Below are 6,448 nucleotides of genomic sequence, written 5' to 3' on the forward strand. Positions count from 1 at the left end.
TTTTGCATTTAACTCAAAAGTATTAAAAACTCCCCTTCTAGATACATATTTAAAGCAGTGAATAAAAATCGAACAGGTGGCAAAATCCTTTGTGCAATATCAGCACAGATGAATAATCCATCATAATGTTTGGTTGTTAATGGCCACCAGATGTCCAGCCAAAGAAGAGACAAAAAAAATCTTATCAGCCCTGTTGTACTGCAGTTCTGTAAATAACTTACTGATGTAGCTAATAATACTAGCATCAATGTAAAAGAAAAACCAAAACAAACCAAGAAAAAAGTAGAAATCTAATTTCTAACAGGATCACAACAGTTGTTCAATCTCACAGATTTTTGAATTAGGAGTAAAACAGAATCTTCCAAAGCTGTAAGTAATAAGCATTAATATATACATGTTAGACTCATAATCAGAAGCAAATAATTTGAAGTCAGTCTGATGGGCGATGAACCATTGAAAGGGAAAGAATTTTACTTTATTTACTAGTCTTTCTAAACATCTGAGTCATACATGCAATATTAAACCAATATGTAGATAAAAAATGTAATTTTGTAATTTTATATCAGACACAAATATTCTAAAACAACTGTTGATATTCACATAGAGCATCCAGGTTTCATCATAACATTCCAAGAAGTGTATGGGAGACACTGAAATGTTATGACACAGAACATCATTCAGATGAAAGCTTTTTATTTTGTTTTTCCCACACAGACAGATATAAAAAAAGAATAAAATTAAAGTTCATGTTTAATGTATTCAATTGATCTAAATGTATAGTTATCTAGCTATCAATAACTAAAATGGTCTTTGAAAACTGATTCCCTGAGAAATTCATTATACCTACAGAATTCCAAATTAAATAGTTAAGACACTGTAACAGGGATTTCATAGTAGGCTGAGAACACTGATTCTTTTTAACTCTTTTCTATTTATACATTACTCAGGCAAAACTCTGAAACCCTCTAGAGAAATACCAAAACCTTGTGCAGTACCCTCCTTGCTATATAACAGTAATATCTACACTTAAATATAATGCAGATAGAGGCAGCACTTGAATAGCATCCTCTGAGGAGCTCTTCTACGTAAAGCAATTATATGTGATTATAACCACTGATGTGAAGCTGAAGAGGGTCAGCTGCGTGGATTCTGTGTGTTTTCCCTGAAAAACCAGAACTGGAGAATAGTGTCACTGAAGATGAGAAATCATTTGGCTCTCTCTAGAAGAGTCTGTAAAACACAGTTAGCCTTTTCTAAAAAACAGTTTGAAGTAATCTTAATTTCATTGGACACTTTCTCTGGAACCACAGTTAATTAGAGCATCTTTATCAACAGATACTTCAACTTCCTTCTTTTTTTTTAATCTTTAGAATTTGCCCAGGAATTCAGAATCAAAAAGAACTAAAAAGTTTTAAGATGGCATAATCTCCAGATGAGCAGCAGGTTAAAAACTATCTTCACTCTTCCCTTCTTCTGCAGGAAAACAGAACTTGATTGAAACTTTCATTTTGTTTTAGTAGCTCCAAGAGTTTAACTACAGGAGTCCATGATCTTTACTTGAGACGGATAACTCAAATGATCCAATATTTTAAACATAAATTATTCCATTAATTAATAAATGCTTTTATATCCTGAAAGATTATTGCAACTGCAAGCAACAGGGGAGAAATACACTGTTAAATTACTCCGATAACTTTGTAAAAAGAAGTAGTAGAATACAGTTTTCACCCAAATTACAGTTCAGTTCTCAAGCATCCAACACAGTACTTTTATATCAATAAAGAAGTCCTTCATACCGATGAAGTAAAGTTACAAGTCTCCCATGAGTTCAATAGCATTTATTCCATACTCAGTTTTAGTATGTTCATACCATCATATTCATCTAATATACACAAGAAAGGCAAAAGTGAAGTGTATTTTTCGGCTTTCTAGCAACCACCTTCTTCTGAATTAGAATGACATATATGAAAGTGATTTTCAAAAAAGGCATTGCTAGAAAAGTGGTAGGTTATAGGTCACAATTTTACTATAAAAGGTATGTTTAATATAAATCCAAATAATAAGGAAAGAAAACTATGAGAAGAGAGATAAAATGCAGACCTTGCTTTCATAGTAATGTCACTGAGGCTGAGGGGTAATAAAGATGTTTTAAGCTATTTGTTATGCTCCGAATTCTCTGTTGTGTGCAAGTTTATCTGACTATTCAAGCAAATTCTGCTCTTGAAAGTAAATGGTATATTTTTTGTAGTGGGGAAGTGCTGAAATACCAAAATGCTGCTGTGGCAAGATTACCATCCTTTAGAAAAACATAATTACATTAAATGTGAATATAGCAGTTATAGTAACATATAGTAATATAGTTATATATAGTTATAGTAACTAGAAAAGCAATGAAGCTAAATCAAGTTAAAATTAACAGATAAATTTCTGCCTTTCCTGAGACACTTAGCTGAAACCAGGGACTTGAGCATTCAGTGTTATGGACCGTTCTTAGCTGTCTCTTCTGCCTGATGTTAGTGAAAAGAAAGACCTTTCTTTAAAGAGATAAGTTAAAAAATACCCAGTGGGAGTAAACAAACTGTCTAGAATGGTAAAATCACAATGACTGCAATGATATCTCATCTTCAGAAGCACGATAAAGTATTAACAACAGTGAGAAAGAAGAAAGAGATGACACACAAAGGTAGCATGATTTTTGTCTTCCCCAAGCCAAGCCCAGTCATGCAAGTGTGGAGGGAAAAACTGACAATAAAGAAAATATGCTCCCTAGAATTAAAAAAGAATATCTATAGCAGGCAAACTATATTCAGCTTTATCCAAGCAAGCATGAATTACGTACAATAAAGCCATTTTTCCTCTTGCCTTTGGAGACTCACTTGAAAGAGAACCTGGACACAGCTAAAGGTACATGACCAACAGCGTAAATTAAAGCAAGTTTGAAAAAGAATTGACTTGTCACTCTTCCCTCTCTTTCTCTGTGCTTTCATATCTAATTAAAAATCTTTCACATAATTATCTTTTCTTTGTGAACATAGTTTGACTTTGATGCTACAAGGATTTAATTTGTTGACTTCAAAGGACTTCACATGCTGACTTGTAATGTAAATGCTAGTTTTATCCATAAACTGTTAATATATCCCAGCATTTGCCTTCCACTGAACTTTCAGGATTTACACTTCTGTATCTTTTGTTATACAAACAGCTGTTTTTGAAATGGAACAGGAGCTGCTTTGGATTAATCTAATTGGTGACATTTTCATTAATTATAGACTAATTTTAAGGGACTTCAAGGGCCCAGTTTCTCAGCTGCTTAATGTTACAGAGATTTCAGTGGAACTATGCAAATTTTAAAGACCTGTGGCTATAGCTATATGTATAATAAAATTTATATTTCAGAAAACTCTGTTTCTAAAGTAGAGTTAGATAGTTTACAAATGTTTTTAAAATAGGAGAGAGTTAAAAGTTCTTACTGAAATGGGTAGAGAAGATATAATTTGCAAAATATGTTATAAATTAGAAAATATTTATCTTCACATTTATATAGGTTTTTATATTCCAAACTTGAATTACATTAGTTTGTTCTTCAGTGTATAAGGTTTATGTTAATTACTAGAACAAACTTCACTGTAAATTAAGTTTATGTGGAAATACTATAAGCAGTAATAAACACAAAAGTATTTCTTACAAGTAAATCTAAATTAAAGTTGAAAAAGTACATTTTGTATTGCTTTATTCTCATTTTCATTTTCAGAGGCTTTGCTGTATGCGTTTACTTACCAATTTCCAAAATTATGTAAATCAGGGGGTAACTCAGTAATTAGTATAAATGACTTGTTTCTACTTGTCCATGAGGTTGCTGTAACTTTTCACAGGATATCATATTCTAGAAAAAAGACTTTTATATTCCCTGGGACTGTACACAACAGTTTGCAGAAAACAGTAACTGTACTACTTAAAGACAAAGAAATACATATATACACAAAAGGCTGTAAATATTAGTTAAGCTATCTTCAGACTATTGTTGTATTTTGCTGTGAATTTATGTCTCTTGAAAGGTGAAATACATCTTGGATTTAAGAGCAGCTAAAATGTATTTAGGATTAAACATTTTCCTGCGCACTGTTGTCATTTTTAGAGAGACTAAAAAATTGTAACCAAGTAAGGTTTAATTAAATTACAATTTCTGTTTTAACTATATAATCAAGCAAAAGTGTAAGAAAAATACTCAGAATAGGGTGAAGTCCCTTCTGAAGGGTTTAAAGGATAGGTTTACCATTGTATTAGAATCACAGAACCACAGAATATCCTGAGCTAGAAGAGACCCACGAGGATCACCAAGTCCAACTCCTGACTCCACACAGGGCAAACTAAAAATTAAACCATATATCTAAGAGTGTTGTCCAAACACTTCTTGAACACTGACAGGCTTGGGGTCATGACCACTTCCCTGGGGATCTTGTTCCATCCCCAGGGAACATGTTCCATGTTCCATGCTTGACCATCCTCAGTAAAACCTTTTTTTCTAATATTCAATCTGAACTTCCCCAATGCAGCTTTAAGCCATTCCTTCATGTCCTATCACCAGACACCAGAGACCAGCACCTCCACCTCTTCTCCCCATCATGAGGAAGTTGTAGACAGCAATGAGGTCATCCTTCAGTCTCCTCTAAGCTGAACAAACCCAGTATCCTCACCCACTCCTTGTAAGTCATGCCCTCCTTTCACCATCTTTATTGCCCGCTTTTGGACACATTCTGTTTTTATATCCTGCTTATGTTATGGACCTCAAAACTGCACAGAGTACTCCAGTTGAGGTTGCATCAATGCTGAGGTATAGTGGGACAATCACTTCCTTCAACTGGTAGCTATACTTTGCTTAATGCACCCCAGGAAAGGGTTGGCCCTCTTGGCTGCCAGGGCACATCGTTGGCTCATATTGAACTTTCCATCAACCAAAACCCCCAGATCCCTTTCTGCAGGGCTGCACTCCAGTTTCTTGTCCCCTAATCTATACCTACATCCAGGCATCCAGGATTACACTGCCGCAGGTGCAGAATCCAGCATTTGTTCTTGTTTCATGTGGTTATACTGTGAGGAAAAAGCTAATGCTGCAATTAAGGAGAAACCTGAGAAAAGTGTTTTCAAATACACGTCATACAAAACTATTATTAGGGAGCAATTAAAAGCAAATTCTTTGAGTTATTTCAAGTACATATTAATGGGAAAATATTTTAGCCAGCTCATTTCTCCACTGAAATCAAAACTGAGAGGACTGCATTATTTTGTCAGCCAGACAGCTTCCTCTCCCAAAGGAAAAATTAGTAGCAGGTAAGAAGTAGGTAATAACACAGGATAGATGGCTGCTTACCATGGGAAGACTTCAGAAAAGTTTAGAGACCTTCATCAGGTAATGCAATGAGCATTGTGTTGTGCGCCAAGCCTTCATTACTCCTGTGGATCGGTTAGGAACTTGGGGCATGCTTTGGCTGTACTTAACCATCCTACTTCCTGGCAGCAAAGCAACTAATCCAAAAGATATTTTATACTACTCTCAAGTGATATTTTTAAAGGAGCTAGTTAATGAACTGTGTCATTAAAAATAGGCTGAAAATTGCTGTGAGTTAAAAAAAAACAAACCCAACCAACCAAAAAACAAAACAAAACAAAACCCCACAAAAAACATAAGGTGCTGAGAAATTCCTTTTATTCTTAGCTAAAGCTTTTACTTTCACCATTCTTGTCAGGAAATGGCTACCAATTTAGACAACACCTATGTCTGTAAATGTCTGTAAATGTGGCAGGGGGTTCTGTTCAGAGGTATTTGTCCAGTATCTAAAGGCAATAGGGTCTATAGGGGTTTAACCCCAAATGAGTCTTTAAGCTACAGTATAAGCATTGCAAAAATAACAGAAGAAGGAATTACATTTTCACTGGGGTGAAAATGGGTTTCAGGGTTAACATCTTGCTACAAAATTCAAGTCAGTGAAGAAAGTATAAAACGATAACCTTCCAGATGCTGCAAGCTGAAATGGCTCTTGGTCCCACGGATGTGGCTTGTCAGCACTGAGCTCCAAGATGAGCTAGGCCAGATACAGGTGAAGACAGCAAGTTACTGCTTACACGTACTTTAGGAAGAGCTCTTTCTAGCAATCCATTTAAGTGTTTAATAAAACTGAAAAAGAAGTGTAAAGCATAATGCAAGGGTTTGGAAGACCTTAAGATGTCCTTGTGCATGAGACCTTGTGCATAAGATGACCTTGTGCATGGAGCTCTGCCTGGGGATGGATGAGGAGGCAACAGAGAGCTTATGGGTCAGGACTAAAGGGAAGGCAGGGACAGGTGACATTACAGTGGGGGTCTGCTGCAGGCCACCTGACCAGGAAGACTGAGCGGATGAGGCCTTCTATAGACAGATAGGAGCAGCCTCACGCTCACAAGCCCTGGTCCT

The sequence above is a fragment of the Pygoscelis adeliae genome, unplaced genomic scaffold (genome assembly GCF_000699105.1).
Source record: "Pygoscelis adeliae isolate BGI_AS28 unplaced genomic scaffold, ASM69910v1 Scaffold140, whole genome shotgun sequence".
Classification (NCBI taxonomy): Eukaryota; Metazoa; Chordata; class Aves; order Sphenisciformes; family Spheniscidae; genus Pygoscelis; species Pygoscelis adeliae.